Source organism: Taeniopygia guttata, chromosome 9, assembly GCF_048771995.1.
Source record: "Taeniopygia guttata chromosome 9, bTaeGut7.mat, whole genome shotgun sequence".
NCBI lineage: Eukaryota > Metazoa > Chordata > Aves > Passeriformes > Estrildidae > Taeniopygia > Taeniopygia guttata.
The window spans coordinates 10,191,996-10,213,434 of NC_133034.1; the positions used below are offsets into that span (position 1 = coordinate 10,191,996).

Consider the following 21,439-nt stretch of genomic DNA (forward strand, 5'->3'; position numbering starts at 1 on the left):
CAACTTTCAGTAAACCAAAGGGAGATTTCTCCACTCTCTACTTTCCAGAGCTAAAAAACTAGAATAGAAACTAGTTTTGACCAAGATGAACCTTATGAGATAAAGGCACTAGGCCATACCATCCACTGCCTCCAGTGGGCCTCTTGAATTCCTGCTCCTGGTCGTTCACAGCTGAACATAGGTGCCAAAGTGTTTTTCAGGAACCAAGAACTCCATGCCAGAACTGAGTAAGGCAAATTTACCACCCAAAGGAGATGGTCCTTGCTTGAGAAAGTGTTTCAGGAAAGAGGATTTTTCCTTGACTGCCTCAGCTCCCACATAGTTTTGGTCCAGCCAATCTTTTCTAAGCCCACACTTGATTAGAACAGTACAAGGAAACCTGGCAAATCCATACCTGATGTCCTTACGGGCAGTTTTTGTGTGAGCTGAAACAGTGCAGTGCACATAATCTAATGCCATACAATGAGAGCTAAGTTGGAGCCATGTGCTCAATGCAGTTTCCTCAAACACACAACAGTGACTCCTTTTCCTTATTGCATTTTTTACTGCATCCTGTAAGAAACTAGGCTTAATTTTGCAGGACTACACAATTAAACTGGACAAAAATCTCTAATCTTTGTCTGTTCTGTTCATAAAATATCATGTGAAAACTTAGTAAAAATTGCCTTCTCTACCAAAAGGACTTTCAAGTTTAATTCAACATTGCCTGACCAGCCTAAAACTCAATAGCAGCTCACTATGAAGAACAATTGTTACAATTCTGCCCACACTACATCTTTCAAAAATATTATTATCGCATAAGTTTATGTTTATATCCAATTATTTATGCAAAAAGGAAGAAAACCACAAAGAGTATCCCTCAACCTTTTGGTAGATTTACAACAGGAAACTGAGTTTGTTCTTCAAAGTTATGTGTAGGAAGAAACTCATTTGTCTCTGCTCTAAAATGAAAACACACATGATTAGCAGTCTAATCAATCATGCCTCATGTATTTATCTAGTTCAGTGTGGTTTGTGTTTGCATGATATTCTTTTATTATAAAGAATTCAGGCTCATATGTGTAGTCCAAACCAGTTCATCAACACACAAAACAATCAATAGCTTGTGTAAAGAGGCAGCAAAGTTATTACTGCTCAGTGACCAGTAACACCGAGTGAACGAGGTGCAGATTCCTACTAATTCCTCCATGAAACTAGCTAGATTTACAAATGTGAAATTATAGGGGTAAGATCTTCTAAACTGGTAAGTCAGAGAGTTTGTTGAAATTATTCCAGTCCATAGTATGGAGGTTTTTGGTACACAGAACAGGCCATAAGTTTTCTATATGCACCTCCTTGTCCTACTATATGCATAAAAGAAGCTGTAATATGTGCCATCAATGCTAAAGGACTATTATATAAATTTTATATAAATATATTTCTACTGCCATTAGTAGAACTATGACAGCAGAAAACAAGCATAACAAAGACAAATCAAGTGCCATATGGACACATGAGATTTCAAAGAAAATTAGCCACTCCATCTAGAAAAGATAACTGACTCATCTGTAAAGACATTATGTACCGAAAGTAATAATTTTAATGAAGAAAGGAGGAATAAGCCTTTACATTAAAATTGAAAACAAGCAGTAGTAAAAGCAGTAAATTGAGCCAATAAAGTCCAGCAAAAACATGAATCATCCAACCCAACAGAAAATATTTCAAAAATACTGAGTGGGAACATGCCACAGAGACCAAGATGAGACAAAGTAAACATGTCATGTAGAACAGGTGCTGCAAAACAAGCATGACGGCAAAAATAATTACATGTTAATCAAAGTCTCAAGAGAAAAAGAATCAATACATTAGCAAGAATCAAAACAGCTGCATCTGGTTTTGAACAACAGAATTTGCAAAAACCCCACCTGCAAATCCAGCCATGGAGGAGATGCAGGTACTACCTATGCCAATAATTCCTAAACAGATATCTCTACCTTGCTGACTGATAGTGTCTAACACACTGAATTCATAAATTAAAACATTCACCTATTTATAAATAATTTCCAGGTACATAATTTCTGCCAATCTTTGTATCAGAAGGTGACTGATGAACCTCACTCTATACTTACAAATAAGGAAAACCAAAGTTAGCTGCCTAGACCACAGTCAGTCTTCAATCTTCATGTGTTAGAAGAGGTTAGCAATGTCAAACATGCACAACCAAGGGAAAATTCTTGTCCAGTAATAGATAAGATGTAATCCGTGAGGCCTGAGTAGTACATATTTAAGTCAGGAATTACCACTCAACATGAGTAATGCCTCCAAAAATGGAATCTCAGGAGAGAAGAGCATTAGAACAGTGCAAAATATTCCCAGTTCAGTTAAAGATATTAATGAGTATATATATAAACATGAAATTTCAGAGGATCTGAAATTTAAAAACACATTCAGATGGTTATAGTTATCTATAATCTATAGTTGTCTATGATTATGAAACATGGAGAAAACAAAATTGTAGCTCACCAGGGCTAACTCAGTTTCTTTTGTTTCTGGAACCAGAAATTGGACTAATCTTTAGCACTGGTACAGCACTAGAATTTAAACCTGAGTGAAATAACTTCTCATTTTGATAATTCTGATGTAATGATTATGAACTCTAAACTACAAATAACAAAGTCCCCACAAACAAAAATTTTTGTTTTTGCAAAAAATAGAAGACTGAAGTCTGATCCCTCCTACGTGAGAGCCTGAAAAATAATTTCCTTCCTAAAACTGATTAATTTTTACAAGAAATGAGAGAGTTGTGATCAAGCAGAAGCAGAATATACATGGTAGACAATTCCCACCATTAATTAATGCTCCTCAGAAAGCAGAAAAAAAATTTTATTTCTTATTTTTTCTCCTATTAGAATTCAGCCTTTCTCTCTTGTTCAGAAACCATAGAAAAACAGCTTTTGCTCAGCTTTGCACTCAGCATGGCAGAGGCTCAGCCAGTAAATGTAGAGAGTAAGTCTCAGAGTAAGAATACAGCAAAAGACAGCTATGGATGGCTCGGAGGAGGAGGGGGGAAAAGGCTGGGCCAAATATAGCTCGTTTGAAGACTGATTCTGACCTCTAACCATAATGGATTTTGAATACTAAAAAGGGGGAAGCTAAGCAATGCACACAGCTGGAGAAAACAGCATCATGTGACCATGCTTATGCTCTCTCCAAATGCATGTACTTATAGGCACATATACCAACATCTTTAGAGAAAGCATTCATTTTTACTGGATCTCATTACTGTTCTAAGCCATCTTTAGCCAAATTTTCTTAATGTCAAAAAAAAAAAAAAAAAAAAAAAACAGCCAAGAAGCAACAAGTCTGTCAGAGAAACCAGAATCAATCCAGTAAAACAGCTAACTTTGATGTATTCAAGTGCTCTGCAGAATTAAGGTGGAAGAAAGTGGTGCTTATGAAGCTTTCAGCTGTATTCTGCTATTTTAAATGTTGTACTTGCAACTGAGTAGCATTTGAAACATCAGATCCCCATTTACACATAATATTATAAGTCACCTGGTAAATCACAAATAAAACTAATTAAATGCCATAGCTAATTTATTTAATCACTTATTGCAAGCTTAATGAAAGAACACATCTAGTGCATGAACTTGTACATGAAAAGTCATCCCTCTGCCATAAAACATTTTTTTTAACCTCCTGAGCTGGACCCAGCTGCTTTTCATACATCTATAACAAACTTTGTGCCAAATGAACTGCTTATATATTTTTCTAAACAAGCCCCACTTTACTTTTTCCAATCAGTCCAGACAGATGGCAAGTAAAGAAAACACTTTAGTGTCAATCTGGTGGAGACTGTCACTGAAGTAATTTTGCCAAGAAAAAACAGACTAAACATTAATGAGGCCAAATAGAGAAGCTTGTTTTACAGGCTGGAGGTACTAGATTTCTCTGGACTTACAGAAATTCAATAGTAGCTTTAAAGTGCGTGCAAGGAAACACTTCTCCACTTTCCTGCAGCATGTAGCAACCGTATTCTAACTGGGCCAGCAATATTCAGTCCGTACCAACAAGAATGGGTATCACATTCCTAAAAACATTGACAAGGAAGTGTTTATTTTCTTTTTTTTCCTTTTCCTCTTGATGTACACAAAAGTTTTTGCACCTTTGCAATGATTATATTTTCCACTACCAAGAATGAACTTTGTAGAATTTCCCTGTGATGTTACCAAGAAAGTCACTCCTACTGAAGGCCCTTAGTGTTCAGGTTTGAACACTGTCTGAAATAATACCACCTTGGTGTACAAGTATCAACTCCAGCCTAATTTCTCTTGCACCTGCTTTTGTGCATGTACCTAATAATGCCAAGAAAAAGGAAAGAAAATTAAGGAAAATCCAAAATAAAAACTCTCTTTAACAAGATGCTTGTTTTGCCTTGTCAAGACACTGTAAGATTTTTCTCTACAAGACACTAATCAAGTTTGCATTATCTAGTATTCCTTGCACCTGAGATGCAATTCCCTCCAACTGCAGCACTTTTATTGCTTATCACATGTTATGATCTGACCAGGTACAATAATCACCAAAGCAAAATTAGCCTGAGTGCTGCATAAAAATCTGTGGTTGCCTCCGGAGGTTTCAGACAGGTGGTTACATCCTTGGTATCCAGGCCTCCTCAGCAATTAAAGTATCAGTTAAGCAAGAGGTACAGTGTGCATAATACAGGTTTTTAAACAGTCACTTTAAAAATTCATCACAGGAAAACTGCTATCAGTTATCTTTATGTCCCAAACTTGGGCCTTTTGGAGAAAACAATTTCTTAAGATGATCAGACAGTGTTTTTATTGGTAAGTTTATGATTCTCTTTCCTATGAAGAGAAAAGGCTTATTGATAATTTGTAATTCTGTTTAACATATCTAAACTCCATGAGAAAAGAGGGAGCACAAAGAGACATGCACTATTCACATTAACATTGCCTTCATCAATAACTGGAGCAATTGCTCTTGTGTCAGGAGAGACATGCAATGTATTTTAAACTATCAAGGCAGAATTTTATTGAGCAGTTTCCAATGGTTAGGAAGATCCAAAGGTAAAATGGGCTCACTATATTACATTTCTAACCTTTCATTCTTCAGCACTTCTTTCATAATGCTCTTTCCTCATCTTGTCTTTTTTAATACATTGATTTGTAAATCTCTTCCAAAAATACCTAGTCATTTGAGAATGACTTGCCAGGTTTCTTTTCCTCTTTTGAACATCTTAAGCAGTGGTCCAGACTTCAAAGAGGACAGCATGTTGGATGGGAAACATCTGGACATACAAGCTGCTGTGTGATAAGCACTGTGGAGATTGTGGCAATGTCTGGTAGCAGTGTAGGTCTTTAGAGAAGAAAAAATATTTTGAAGCCTAAAGAAACATGAACAGATTGAATTATTTGCCCTGACTAGCTCATTTTGGTGTTGGTTTGCCTTATTTCCCCACAAGACTAATAAGTTTATTGGTGTATTCACCAGACACTGTAATTTCATGCCAAGGCAGATACAAGTCTAAAGAAAAGGATCTAAAGATACTGATATAGATAAATAATCAGGGATGAGTTTAAAAGATATATCCAGAAGACAAAGCTTCAAAAGATGCTGTTAACTAGATTGCTTTGTGCTAAGGACATTCAGTAAACAGATTATCTCTAATAAGCTTATCCTGTATTAAAGCGCTAAGGAGTCGATGCCATGATAAGACAGCTTTCAAAGGCAATGAATTACAGACACAATCTTATGCAGGGAGCAGAGCAAGCTTTCCCTTCTCCCACAGTGCTGCTCAGTGGCTCCCTGCACACGCTCTAAGTGCTGATGAACATAGACACACCAGGTAAGTCATTCTGGGAAAAGCCAAACAAATTATTAGAAAATTGTCAGGATAAGAAAAAAAATATCTCTGCTCTCAAAGCCACCTGTAGAAATTTCAGCACTTTCACAGAGGCATGGAAAGAGCAAACCCAGTGTAAACTTTGCTTGAGAGCAGAAGTGTTTTCCTGCTGATATTTTGATCTGGAATAGTGGTATAAGTGTTTCATCAAGAAACACTCAGACATCAATAACCATGTGAGGACAATGGCAATAACCATGAAACTCATCCAAGAATTGCAAGATGATTTTCCTTTCACTACAATTTTAAAATCAAAGGAATTAAATGATCAGGAGTAAAGGGGGGAAAATTATATGAACAGAAGTTGCCAAAAAGACCAAATCAATGAAATCTATGGTATTTACACTAATTTTTTGGACTGGGGAATGCATTAAGACTTGTGTAAGTCATGAGTAAGCTTCTAATTTTCATAGTAGAAGAGGTCACACTGTTTCTGGGGCTCTCAAGCATTCAGTTCCCAGAGAAGTCCCTTGACACACTGCATTTGAATTCTGAATACAGAACACATCATCCAATTTGTTAAAAATGTTTCTACAACAGCAGTAACAAAGTCGGCATTGATACAACATCATTTGCTGCAAGCTTTAAGGAAATCATTCCATCACTTCTAGCACACACCAACGCATAGTTGATTTATGAAAAGGCCAGGGAGCAAAGAAATTCTCAAACCAGTGAAAAACATGTGAAATAATCAGAAGGATGTCTAGCTAATAAAAAACTATTACAAATACTGAAAGCAGTAGACAGGCACACTATAGAAAAGAGGCTGGTAAACAGAAAGATTAAGGAAATATGAGGCAATTATCCACTAAGAAGTAAATTCTTGAGTCATGTTACAAATCAGCATGTCCTACCAAATCTAAGTAGGAATGTGCCAATTAGCAGAGCAAACATTCCAGTTCTGAGAATATCTGCCTGCAATGGCCTATCTTGGAAGGTGAAAACACCACGTTTGAGCTGTGGACTCAGACAGTGATATCAGGGCTCCAGCCAATTTTCAGGGTATCTTTTCAGATTCTGATTAGGCATACAGCTCTAATGATGGCTGAGAGACTGGCTGTCATGCAAAATGGTAAAAAACAGCCTAGTGTTTCCATAAGTTTTCACTATGTATTTTTCCACCCTCCAGAAAAAGCATGTTTGCTAAACACAAACCGTGTAACCTTGTTGTCATGGATAATGCATTAATTATACAGTTCTACAATTAGCAGCTTCAACTTAAAAATAAAAAAAAAAGTTCACAGGTTTGCAGGCTGTCACAAGAAAAATCCACAAAGTGTTTCTTTCTGTTTACTTAATTTGCTTGTGAAGTTGCTGTGGAAAGAGAAAAATAATGATGCATAGAAAAAAAAATCCTCCAGAGAATCCAGCCATTGATTAAAAAAATGTTAATTAAGAGTGCCTTCAGAATGATATCTAATTTTGCATACAGGAAAAAAGCATCTAAGAGAGAACTAAAGGCTAGTCCCGTGATATAGATGCTTTGGTTTGCATTAAACTGCTGAAAGCCTCAGACTTTAAACACCATAGAAAAAAAATACCCTACATATACCAGAGGGAGTATTAGCATTGTAGGGAAGAAAACTGTATACAATGTGATAGTTTATAATTGCAGAGACAGTGGAAATAAAAAGTTTAATACATCACTTTTCCTCCAATGTTTTTGCCTCCTTTTCAGCTAAGCCCTTATTTAAACTTCAACTGCAGTATAACAAATCTGCAAGCTTCACTGTCTGGCAAGTTGTTGGAGAATGAAATCTTGATCTATAAATTAACTCCAAATCTACATATCTGAAAGTACAGCACATGCCCTCAGGCATTTAAATCCCATAGGTGGTAGGTCAGACCTAATTGTTTCCACCATACTCTTTACCCTGAGCACACTCAGGACAATATGAATCTCCTTCCCCTTGAAGGGAATAGATCAATAAAGCCTATCAAGATCCGTGAGCTGACAGATGACCCAGAGTGTAAGGGAAGGATGAACATGCTGATACATACAGAAAGTAGATTCACATTTGTGAGAGTATGCAAAGGATCCACGTGGGCAGATAAGTACAAGCTGAGAGTGTTTGAACAGAATTCCACTTCTCTCTCCAATCTTACATGAACACAGGACTGTAAGAAGATTAATAGCCTCCTGCACACATTGGTTACTACACACCACATCATGCTGACAATCCATGAACATTGCACAAGAGAAAAAGGAAATGGCTGATGTAGAAAACATTCCGAGGGTTTCATATTTGTGGAATTTCTCTTTTGCATTAGGCAATTCCTTTATTTCAGTAATTCACAAAGAGGTTACACATGCATCCTGAAAGGGCAGACTCAGCCAAAACAAAATGCTCAAGTGAGCATCTTTATTTAGCATCACAGATATAAAAACATCTCCAACCTTGCCAGCATATGCTCACTATCAAGGACAAGTGTACCCCAGATTTTTTTTTTCTTCCTAAAAAGTGGGCAACGTAGCCACAGAGATGGCTGGCCAATGAAACTATGCATATATTTCCTCAACATGGGTTTCTGTGGAAATCCTATCATCAACTCTGTCTGGTTTCTCACAGTGATTCATCACCGTGCTGGCCCAGGAGGCCAGAATGATGTAAACTAATCTGGAATTTTCAAGGAATCATAAGGAGCATTGGCACAAAGCTCTCATCAAATTTCATTTATTGCCTAACTCATTTAGATCCCTCCAAAAATCCCCAACATAAACTTTATATTTTAAGCACAGGTAAAGTTGCCTGCTGACCACTAACTACTGCTGAAATAGCAATTGCTGCCTCTGCTGATTCTCCTTTTGAGGGTATCAGTGGCCTCTGGGGAAGCAACCAAACAGAGATGTTTATATTGTTTATAAAGTCTGGAAGCAGCCAAGCCAAGCCCTTTGAATCCAAATAACCCAAAACTTTGAGCTCAGAAAAAGAATAAAAGCCATATTTTATTTCCAGCTCTAGATCCTTCCTTTAGTGAGCTGAGCACAAACCAGATCCAACTGTATTTTCTTTTGCTAACAGCAGATCCTGCTATAGCAGCAGGCCCCTGCTGAGAGAAAAGTGAAGGTCCAGAATTTGTGCAAGTCTCTGCCTTTGAGGATTTGATTTCTCATATACCTACAGTAATTTAGCAGATCTACAGGTAGGTATAAAAACTACTCATTATAGCATTTAAGGAAGTGAGAAGAAAACTGTTAAAATAAAGGGTGCCTTTATCTGAGATGCATAGGAATGAAGTCTTTGCAGCTCAAGGGAATGTAGCTGAAATACTCTTGTAAGGGAGAAAAATGTAGAAATCTCCAAACTCCATCTGCAAAAATGCCAGAATAGAAACATTTTGGGGTTAACTGTCATATGGAGACACATTCATTGTCAGTATTTTGGACATATAAAGGAAATTTCAGTGAAAGCTCAGCCAGTATAAAATCCTTCAGTACTGCCACAATGCTAATGATTTTCCAAGCACCCAAACTAAAAATACTTGACTCTTTTTTTTTTTTTTTTTCAAATTACCACTGCCCATTCTTTCTCACTGAGAACTATGAAACAGAGACCTAAGTCTACATATTCTGCTACTACTTTGTTGTGGGCATAAAAAAATTATTTTGAACACATGACAAGACTAGGGAGGAACAGGGATCACATTCATAAAATCTCCAAATATGTTAAACTTAAAAAAAAAAAAAATGGACATTAAAACTATCAGTAAGGAAGTTAGGAAACTCAGAGTATGAAAACCAGACCCTTTTTTCCTCATTTAAGATCTTCAGATCTTCAAAGAATATTTTATAATGCTACTTGTGCTATAAATTCTTTTAATGCTCCTCATCACGTGTTACCTCATCTATATTGTTATACCAGTAGAGACACATCCATAGCTTACAATAATCCCTGCACACCTTAGAAATGGATATGTTCAAGTAAACAATTCTGCATGGTTTAAATATATACATAGAAAACAATCTTAAAACTCCTTAATTCTGAATTAGTTCATTCTCTTTAATTTATTCAGACATCTAAAAATAGCATATGGGATAAGGAGATTCAAATGTATGAAAATATACATATATATATATTTACACAAATACAGCTGAGGTTGAATAGATGTGATCCAGCAGAATGGATAGGAAACAAAATATAGTTGCCAGCTTCCCCTACAGTAAAAGTTCCCCATGGCACAGGAAAAACATGAATTAGTGCCATCATCTCCAAACCATGAGGATGGTTTCTGGTGATGTGACCCAAAAACTCTTTTCGGTGCCAGGAAAATCACTGCACTAATATCACTATCAAGTTTTATGCTATTTAAGGTATTTCTTGTCTTTTAGACAAAAAATGAAATATTAATTTTTTTAAGTGGTGTGTTTTTACAGTGTTGCTCATTAAGTTCATTCTTTTGGTTGCCAGGGGGACAAGGTACACCAGCTAAGAGCACAGGAATTACCAAAGCTTGATCATGGTTTACATGATGTCCTGCTAGCAGAGGAAAGATGCTATATTTTAAGCACAGGTAAAGTTGCCTGCTGACCACTAACTACTGCCCAAATAGCAATTGCTGCCTCTGCTGATTCTCCTTTTGAGGGTATCAGTGGCCTCTGGGGAAATTGTGGCCTCCAGAAATTGTCTCATACTTAGGGGAAGACACCACTGCTCTCACTCTGTGAAATTCCACACACATCTGCCACAGGCTAATTTGCTGGCAACACCAACATCTTTTGGCTTTTTCTTCTGCATCTCATCCTTTACTGCTGCTTTTCAGATGGGCCATCCAAGGGGAACCCTTTTTCACCACTCTCATTATGCTTCTAAAGCCATTCTGAAATCAGTCATTCAAAATTATTCAGATACGGTCTTTTTATTATTATTTCTAAGCTGGTTATCTAAACAGCAGATAAAAGCCATTGCCTCCAAGATCCATTGCTCTTTGGAGTACATCATGCAGTATAGCTCATCCCAGATATTTATGAGAGATCTTCTCACAGAATTACTCCATGACTGTTGAGACTCATGCGCTAATAAGCAAAATAAAGGAAATTACAAACTACTTCCTGCTTAGTAATTTTTAAATGAAAAGCCATGATTGAAAGGAGGATAAATATTTGCATCCCCTGTTCTCACCATTCCCCTGCTTACCTTCTCTCAAACATCAGCAAATTTTTCAGAAGCAGAAACAGCATTGATGCTAATTCTGTGAGCGTGAACACACTGAGTCAGCAAAACGTGGTACAAAACCTCTTTTTTCCCCATGTTGTTTAGAATCAAACAAAGGAGAAGGAGGCACATGTCCTTTCCAAAGGACACTTTCTGTTAGCAGTAAACAATGCACTTAATATTAAACAAAGCTACTGAAGAGCAAAAAGAAGTAACTCTTTATATACCTCTCAGCAAAGAGGCAGAAGCATGAGGCAAAAAGATGCCATTCCCCCTTTCCCAAAAAGAGATCCTGCTCTTCGTGCCCTTTGCTAGCCAAGCCCACAGGTCTCTGATGTATGGCAGATGAAAGGAGGTCACTGCAGTCTGTCCACAGTGCCAGGACCGACCAGTGGGACTCAGCTTTGCCTGAAGCACTTGAACAGCACAACCCTTTGGCCATGTCAGCCTGCTGGTCACAACCCTCAGCCTCTGGGAGCAACGAGGCAATGTGCCTCTCAGAAGGGCAGCAGCAGCACCCTCTCATTTTCTTGGCTTTACAAAGTGTCATTTTGCGTTACAAAAGGCTTCAGAGTGGGTAGACTGTCTGGGCACATGGTGAACTCCAGAATTCATGCTTGCCATCAGAAAGCACAGGGTCATCAGTTAACCCACACAAAATACGGGAAAAGGACACTTCAAGACTGTGTGCTGAAACTGGAAAAGTTGCAAATTCATTCCTTAAACCGCTTTTTCCAAAGAAGCCAACAAACATCTTTGCTCTGACCTCAACACACCTTCTAACAGGCCTGCTCATTGGCAAAAAGAGGCTGATTTTAATCACATGACTCCAGAGCTTTTTTGCCCCATGAGAAACAATACTAAATTACTCGCAAACCTGTGAAAGAAAATTGTTGCAGGAGTCACCTTCCCCCACAAGTCCCACCACAAATTCCTGCAAACAATAAGGAAATTAAATTATATTGAAAAGTTTAAATTAAAAAAAAAAATGAAGTGACCATTAAATGGTGGAATTCATGATCCCTGGGGAAGTGAAGAGAGCACACAACAAGCTCCCTGTCCTGGACTTCAGGACAGCAAACTTTGCACACTTCAGGGATCTAAAGAGTACCTTGGAAAAAAGCTCTGAAGGGAAGAGAGGCCCAAGTAAATTGGTTAATATTCAAGAATCACCTCTTCTAAACTCAGAAGGGAGGCATACCAACAAAGAGGAAGTCAGGTTAAAATGCCAGGTCTGTGTGGATGAACAAGAAGCTCCTGGACAAAGTCAAACACAAAAAGGAAGCCTACAGAGGGTGGAAACAATGACAGGTGGCCTGGTAGGAATACAAAGAAATTGCCCAAGCAGCCAGGGACTTTTAAACAATATTAATCTCAATAAGTGCTTCTTGTGAGCTCCAAATCACCAGAGAGCCATCATCAAGATTCCACCAGAAATGCAGTTTAGAATCACACGGAAGATTAATATTTTTTATGAATGCTCTTTTGACAAAAACATCTTTCCATGTTCTCTGATCCTTTTTACAGTCCCCTAGCACACATCCTGACAACCTTTGGGGCACACTAGAGCACGAGCATTTACCACTGTTACCACTTTATAGCTCCCTGTTTAGACTGCAAATACAATTTTGTTGATGCTGCATGAGCTGCATTTTAAGGCTACAGCTTTCTGGGTACTGGCACATACTTAATCACATCTGATCAGACAGTTGCATGCTCCCATCTGTGTCACAGAAGATTCTAATCTTTCTTGGATAGGTAACAGTTTTATCTGACAAATATTTTCAGAACACAGCAGCTGAGCTACCATTTATTACCATTTCCCAAGAGGGATTTGACCTTAGGACCTACTGACATTCTGCAGCAGGTACCATTTCCACACATCCTGCTTCAGTTGTGAACAGTGTTACAGAACTGACTTTTCTAAGAGAAATTTACCTTGTGATGTTTACAAAATCATAGAAATGCTACTGGAAGATATAACTGTCAATTTTAAATCAGTGTATTTAAGATGTCAATTATAGTTATTATAGTACTAGATGTTTTCATTTAGTTCAAAGCACAAGCATATGCAATCATTTTCAAGGAATAGAAAAGCATCCAAGGAATCAATAAAGCAGGTATTAAAGTCAAGTATTCTACTGCTGGAGTGAGAGGAGTGGGAATCAGGAACACATCAGCCTTGATTTTTAGTGGGTTTTTTATCTCTGCAGTATCAATGACATTGATGACACAGAAGAGCAGTTCTGGGGCATTACTACAGACACCACAATCCCAGGTTAGACTTTCTATGGGACACAAGTTACTTACGTACATGGAAAATCCAACATTTAATATATCTCCCTCAGTTTCCTCAGCTGTGATGTTGGCAAAAGAGGTATTTAATTTCTTACCAAGCTCCAGAATGAATTCAGCAATGCTGAAAAAAGGAAAATGTCATTAGCCTTAGCAAAGAAAAACTATTTAATTCATCTCTCCCCAGTTCTGACCCTCACCCTCATTCACTGAAATCCCACCAGATTACATTTTAGAATAGTTTATTTTTCAACTGGACATTATAAACATTTTATTATTGTCACCTAATGACAATAATATCTTGTGCTGGAGTTCTAGTGTATGTCATTTTCTGAAATAATATAAAACTGCTTCTCAGAAATAAACTGTCTACCTCCTGCTCTTTTGAGGCCACAACTTGCAGTTTCCTGGGCAGAGCTCCCACTGGAAGATTTTGTATTTCCTATGTACGTCATTTGGTTGATACCAGCTCCTATGTTGGGAATTAATAGTGCACTGAGTCTGCTGGGCCTAAACACTTCACTGAGCAATCTAAGGCTCTAACAGGGTATGAGAGCAGGTTCAGTTCTGCAATTTCCTATACTCCCTAAATGCATCTGGGCCACAATTATATAATGAACTATCTCTTTACTAGTTTGAGTTTGTTTTGAGGGGTTCTTTAACACCTAGAGTTACAGCCTTAGTAAGTTGGTGCAGGTTGGTGCAGATAATCAAGTCAGTGAAAATATCAATAAAAATATAACTCAAACATTAGCACTTTTTTTACTTTTTGTTAAAAAAAAATCTTCATCCAGAGATAGGCAGTTAGATCATTATTAACTAATATCAACTAGTCCAACTGCTTCTTGTTTGTGTACTACTTGTTCCTTGTTTTTGAGGGAGAGACAACAGGGTATTATTTTTACATCTCATAAAAACATTCCCTGAACAAGAGTGGAAGCTTTCAATCACTTTTCATTCCCAATAAATTCAAAAGGCAGCACAGCATCTGACTGACTAGCTCAACAAGCCTGTTTTCCAGACATACAATTAAATGGTGTTGAAAAATCACATCAGTAGGAATTACTAGGTACTTTGGACTTCGGACTTCTTGAGTTTGATCCAAAGACTGTCCTTGACTTCCATAACATTTACACTGGATTCCTCATGAACCATTCAGGAACCCAAATTTAAACATCTCTGCTCTTTAAATTCTTGAGCTATATCTTTCCCTTAAACCATTTCTCTTTGCTTACAGAGCTGGTGTGAAAACCTTATGGCATGTCTATACTATACAATGCAGAAATCCCTGCACCAGCTGGTGGGAGTACCCAGCATAGCACCATGCTGAGCCATTAGCCTGGGTCCTGGGAGCAGTATCGATATATTAGCATGGCATTACGCCCAGGCTAATGAGCTCAGGCTAGCTCTGCACTATGCTGCTTTGATCCAGAACGAGCTCCTCTGCAGCTCAGGCAGCCCCTCACTGCACAGAGCCCGCTTGTGTCTGCACTGCTGAATGTTATCTGTTCCACACATCACAGGCCTGCTCCTGCAGACCCACTGCTGTCTGAGTGCCATGGCTGTCTGAATTCTAAACACTCCAGTATGCAAAAATGTCTGTTCCTAAACTGAAACTTATTTATCTATCCACACATTGCAATCTACAAATAAACAGAGCACCTGCATCTCGCCACATTTCCTATTCAACACTAACTACATCACGTGCTTATATTGTGACTGAAATATGGAGTTTTAAATGAATCCCAGTAATCATCTGTTAGCTCTTTTGCCTTTAGTTGTGTGTGGAGAGAGAAGAATTATGCATTTTAGTTTCAGCATCCAGGCCTAAACATTGCTTCCTAAACCAAAACTTATATTTTCTCTTTCTGTTGGCAGAAGCTTGTCTCTTGAATAGAAGAGAAAAGATCATTGAATGAAAAAAACATCATTGGTAAGACAGGCTGACTGACAGACATTGCAATTAACTAAAAGATTTCAACTGCAATGTATTTCTGTGTCATGGGCAACACTAATGATTAGAAGGACATGCACATATATGTATGTAACTATATTTGTTACTTAGCAGTTATACCATGTCATCGCTCCTAAGAGATTTCTTTCTTCCTGCTTACCTATTCCAAACAACCAAACATATGTCTTTGATGTGCCTGAAAGGATAAGTATCTTACCAAGGGTATGAGCACATGAATAGCTAAGTAAAGCTCCTGACACAGCAGAATGCATTTGCACACACCTACGACAAAGGCTAAATGCTGAAATGGAACAATCAGAATTTAAAAAAAAAAAAAAAAAAAAAACGAAAGAAGCAAACTTGTAATTACCAACACGAGCAACATCCTTTCCTCATCAATCCTCAGGCATGCTTATATTAAGCCATAAAGGATCAGACAATTCCGGAGGGATAGCCTTTCAGGGGTTTTTCATTTAATGCTTTGGAGCTAAATCATGCTTTCCTTTCCCAGAGGTGCACAAGACAAAGAAGAGGCCAGATGGAGCCCTCTTCCCCTCCCCACCACACCTGGGCAGGGGCCAGCCCCAGTGCAGTGCCCAGGGGAGTGCCTGGAGCTCCGGCAGCCGGCAGCAGCTCCAGCCGGGCCACGGGCCCGTGCTCGCTCTCCCCTGCCCGCGGGCGAGGATGGCAGCGGGGGCAAATGGCACTGCATGGCCAATGGCACTCCATGGCCAATGGCACTGTATGGCCAATGGCACTGCATGGCCAATGGCACTCCATGGCAAATGGCACTGCATGGCCGATGGCACTCCATTGCAAATGGCACTCCATGGCCAATGGCACTCCATTGCAAATGGCACTCCATGGCCAATGTCACTGCATGGCCAATGGCACTCCATGGCCAGTGGCACTCCATTGCAAATGGCACTCCATTGCAAATGGCACTGTATGGCCAATGGCACTCCATGGCAAATGGCACTCCATTGCAAATGGCACTCCGTGGCCAATGGCACCGCATGGCCAATGGCACTGCATGGCCAATGGCACCCCATGGCCAATGGCACTGCATGGCCCGGCCCTGCACTGCAGGGCACCTCCACCCACACTGCAACGCTTAGTACATCCAAGGGCCACAGTCCATCCCCCCGGACGGGCTGCCACCCCTGCATGCTGCCGGCAGCCGCTACCCGGCTACACCTCCGGAGCCAGTCCTGCCTCCGGGCACTGACACCGAGCCACGGCCGGGCCAGCCGGGCCGTGCCCGGGAGGAAACAACCCGAGCTCCCGAAGCAGCAGCGGCTGCTGCCTGCCGCGCCGCCCCGGGAGGGCTGCAGGTTCCCAGCAGGACACTTCAGAGGGGCAGCCAGCAGCTGGAAGCACTTCAGAGGCACAGCCTGTGAGACAGGGACGGCACTTGCAAGGGAGCTACACGAGACGAGCTTCCAGGGCTGCAAAACGGCTCCCCGGAGCCCTCATAAACAAACCAATTTAGGTTTATTCTGCTCCACGGCGCAGCTGCAGAAGCGGCAGCACGCTGCAGGGCTGACAGCAGCAAAAGGGGCTCGGTGCCGGGGGCCGCCCCTCTCTCACCACAGCTTGGCTGCGGTGACAGAGGTGTTCTGCAAAGCTCCCTGGCTCCCAGAGCCAGCCCTAGGCTCGTCATCATGATGGAGCACCCGTGAGGGATCATGTATGGAAGCAAACAACACGGGTAACAGGGTGAAACCACCCTGGAGCACAGCAACGAGGCCTGCCCTCGGCAGGGACACACAGACCACTGCCCAGAGCGGGCAGGGACAGCGGCCACTGCATCCCATGGCACTGCAGGGTGACACACCTGCTCCCCAGGCAGAACCGGGCAGGGACAGCGGCCACTGCATCCCATGGCACTGCGGGGTGACACACCTGCTCCCCAGGCAGAACCGGGCAGGGACAGCGGCCACTGCATCCCACGGCACTGCGGGGTGACACACCTGCTCCCCAGCAGAACCGGGCAGGGACAGCGGCCACTGCATCCCACGGCACTGCAGGGTGACACACCTGCTCCCCAGGCAGAACCGGGCAGGGACAGCGGCCACTGCCTCCCATGGCACTGCAGGGTGACACACCTGCTCCCCAGGCAGAACCAGCCAGAGCCAGCACCTGCTGCGGAGCGCCTGCTGATTCCTGAGACCCTTCAGACCACCAGAAGCACTCTGGTCAAATGCAAATGTGATCAGCTCTCAGGAGAAGAAAGATTTTTTACACCAATTAGCTCCAACCTCACTTAGAAACCAAAGTATGGAAAAAATAAAGGAAAAGGTAGAAAGGGCTACAATATTTTATGTCATTGTTTGTATTTTCGCCTTTTGTTTTGTTTTCATGGCACATAACAGAGATACTACTTTAAGCATAGAAAAGAATCTCAGAGTCAGTGCTGACAGTATGAGAATAAAGACACCCTGTACCTCTGCCCTCGTTGTAACACCGATTTCATTAACCACATTTTTTTCAGCACTGTAAGTGGCTGAGGCCAAGTTACTTGGTGCAACTAATCTCTCTTGCAGAAGAGGCTACAGCTACTCTCCAGATTCTTTCTCTTTCTCATGGGAATACTTCAGGTACACTATATTTTACACTAAAGCAGAGCAGGGCTAGCATACACTTTTCCTTGGGAGAAAAGGTCCTGTAACAGTCACTGCAGTGTGTACCAGCAGGAACCAGCACCTCACACCACAGCTATAAAATGCCCACCAGTTCCTCCTGCACTGCAGCACTGGCAGAGCCTCAAGGGCAGCCACCCCAGAGCTCTCATAAAAACCCTGTTCCATTGTTCACTCCTCTAGAGAGGATGAGGGCGTTCCATAGTAACTTTCAAAGACAACTAAACCTAGAGTACAAAACACATCACAGAAGAACCTGGGAGGGAGCAATAGATCTCCAGCTTGACACAAGTTGGAAAGTTTCCATTTCTATGGCAAATTGCTTAGTCCTTTTCAGTTGTATTTAAATATTTTCTTCACACCACCACAGCAGGAATTTTACCTATATGGAGCTCATTACAAGTTTTGCACGGGCATATTTAATCTCTCTCTTTCCTTTCTACTCCTTAAACCTTCCCACCTTTAACAAAAGTTTAGCATCTGCATAGCCTGTATATTCTGTGCAGACACTAAGGACAGGAGCCCAGCACACTGCACTGCACCTCTCAGGTGTGTCACCCACACAACAACCACACTGCCCACATTCCTACGTCACTCCAAGGCTGCAGCCCTGCTGAAGGCCACAGCTTCTGATGCTCTACACCTTTATCTAGGTCTGTGCTCACTGAAAGGAGTCTGACAGACTCAGCCAACCCATCAGCATTTCTGAAGCCTGCTCCCAGCCAGTGGCTAAACCAGTCCCCATGAACAGAGCTGCTGATGTGCAATTTGCAGAGGAGGAAGCATCTCAGAAACAGTGTGTTGTGGGACAGACCTCTGCCCACTCTACCAAATCACATGCCACCTTCACATGCACAATAAAAGAGCACATTTGACTGTTAAGAGGTTTTTGGGGGAGGAGACTAACATAAAAAAACTATAAAATTCTGCCCACCCAGTGTTCACTGAGAAGGGCTTTGTGCATTGCTTTGATTCTTTATCAAAATTCAAAATAAATCTGTTTTCTCAGTGGTAACAGCATCATAATCATTTCCTATCCCCCTTCCCAAAAACCCTTAATAGCAAAGGTATTTTACAGGCAAACATTTCTTTTTTAAAAGGCAGAGCTCATCTTATTTTAGAATCCAGCATCTAAGCCAAGACTTCACACTGTGCTGAATGCATTACAACATCTACCAAAAGTGCAAAATACATTTTAAAAATGGCCAGGCAATACACTGAATAGTTGTGGTTTCTGAACACTTGCCAGTTTTAGTTAGAGGAGGTTTTTTTACCCTGTGTAACTTATGGGCACATTGAGAAAGATATGTGTAAAGCATTCCTGCAATCTACTATATCACAGCAAGATTTGCAAATGCTTTTGTTCACTGAAGCACAACACATCCAGAATTACCCCTGTATTTCCCTTCCCCGTCATGTGCTGTTATTCCTTTTCAACATTAAATGCCATATAAAGAAATTACCTTTGGCAGCTACAAATACCAAAGTCTAGAATACATTCTGGTTATTTGTGGGAATAGGATGCTGTGATAACAAAGGCAAAAGTTACTAATATTTCATTAAGTTTAAAATGAAGATAAGTTAGGCCCTAAAAAAAAAAAAAAAAAAAAAAAAGAGAGAGAAAAAACAGTAGTAGGAATCACAAGGTGCAAAATCTTAGCCTATGATGAATCAGATTAATGAATGGCTTGCTTGCTAGAACTTCTTGTGAGTACAGTACTGCAGGAACCAACCAGACAGAGGATGCAGGATTTAGGACTCATATCCAGATCTCAAATGAAAACATGATCTGAACCTTTGCCAAATATCAGCATAATTCTGATTCAAGTTTGCAAATAGGCTGGGATGATTCATGATTCTTTTCTCATTACATTTTAGTTATGGACACTTCTGGGGCAAAAAAGGGCATAGAAAAAGCCAGCAAACCAGCAGGCAACCTTTGTGAAAGAGACTGAAACAGGATCAGGGTTCTCCCTAAGGAGAGGAAAATAGCTGCAGATGGGTCAAGTAAGAGAGAAATGTAGACTAAAGCAGAAGGCACCTTAAGAGATTTTTTAAAGCCCAGCAGCGTACTGGAACCCTCATTTCATTATGCAGGCCAGATCACAGGGTGTGAAACCAGAGCTTGTTGGTCATTTTCTAAGTTGTTTTTCAAATGAAAATGTCAATTACTTGAAACCAGAGCTTTTGGCAGGAATATACACACTAAGTCTGTCTGGAACATTTTCTTGGGTACAAGATGGCATTTCTGATCAGAGAAATCTCATCCCAAGAGCAGCCAACACTGTCACTAGGCCAGTGCCCTGGAATAGCACTGCAATCCCTGCACCAAAGGTGAGGGAATTCCAGGCTGATAGTGACCCTGGACAGTGAGTCTACCTGACCTCACACAGCAGTCTGTGCATGCACCAGCCCAGAGAGCTTCATTCTGCACTCAAAGTAATAAACCTACCTGCTCTTCTAATGTAGCTGGATCACTTTCACAAAAAAAAAAAAAAAAAACCAAAAAAAAAAAAACCAAAAAAACAACTCCCACCAACCCTATCTAGTGTGTCTGCACCTTCCAGGAGGAGCTACCTTGAATGTGTCTGTACCCAAATCACACCCAAGCCACTGCCATTGTCATGGGTAATCTATAGGTCCAGAAAAATCCACACATCTTAATATCACTAACAGTTGTGTTTACATTTTGTCACTTCATTTTGAGATGTAACTAAAATGCAAATTATATTCATATATTCCCTTAGCCAAAAAAATTCATTCAAATCCATATAAACAAAAATTACAAAGCTGAAGAAAACATTTTCTCATGACTGAAAAACAAAACCAAGATTTTTTTTTGTTTTACTTCATTTCCTCATTCAACATTTTGTTCAAACCCATATATTCATCTGAATGCTTTGCAGGCACTGATTATACTAATTCTCTGTTCTCCAGTGGAAAGATGTTCCATCTGAGCTGTACAAATTAAAATGTAGTCCATGGCCATGCCATAGATATGTTTTTGTCTTCTCTGCATATTTTTACTTTCTCAGTGTTTTTCAATTTCTATTTTATGTTTCCTTACAGTTGTCCAGGGAGTTCTATTAACAAACCTTATGAAGTTCCTGTGCACAGGAGACAGACACTGTTCCTAGGAAAGAGAAGAGTGACTGCATGTTAGTTCAGTTCCAAAAATGGCTCCAGGTGCATACACATACCTCAGGAAACATTTGGTGTATGTATTGAGAACAAACACCTGCAGATTCCTACCTCAGTTACTCAAAAGTGCCTGGCTCCCATGATTCTCCAACATGTCAAATTTCTGAGGATTCATGTGCCCTGAGCTGATTTCAGGTCTTGGAACAAAGACTGCATCAGCCACTTTCTTATGTATGGAAACTAATAGAGCTACTAATTTTGAGAACAGTATTACTCACTCCTGAAACTGAGCATGCTAGTTATTTACAGCACAATTTACAGCTTGACCATCAGTCAGCTGTTAAATTAT

At 40.3% G+C, this 21,439-nt stretch overlaps 1 long non-coding RNA gene across 2 annotated transcripts in view; it reads right to left on the bottom strand.

Moving 5' to 3' along the window:
- The window catches only part of LOC115496381 (uncharacterized), a 166,217-nt gene extending 152,511 nt beyond the window's left edge, over nucleotides 1–13,706 (bottom strand). For both annotated transcript variants that reach the window (XR_012057355.1, XR_012057356.1), the window contains exon 1: nucleotides 13,373–13,706. This is a non-coding gene — a long non-coding RNA (uncharacterized lncRNA). The remainder of the gene's footprint in view (nucleotides 1–13,372) is intronic.
- Nucleotides 13,707–21,439: the final 7,733 nt, after the last annotated feature.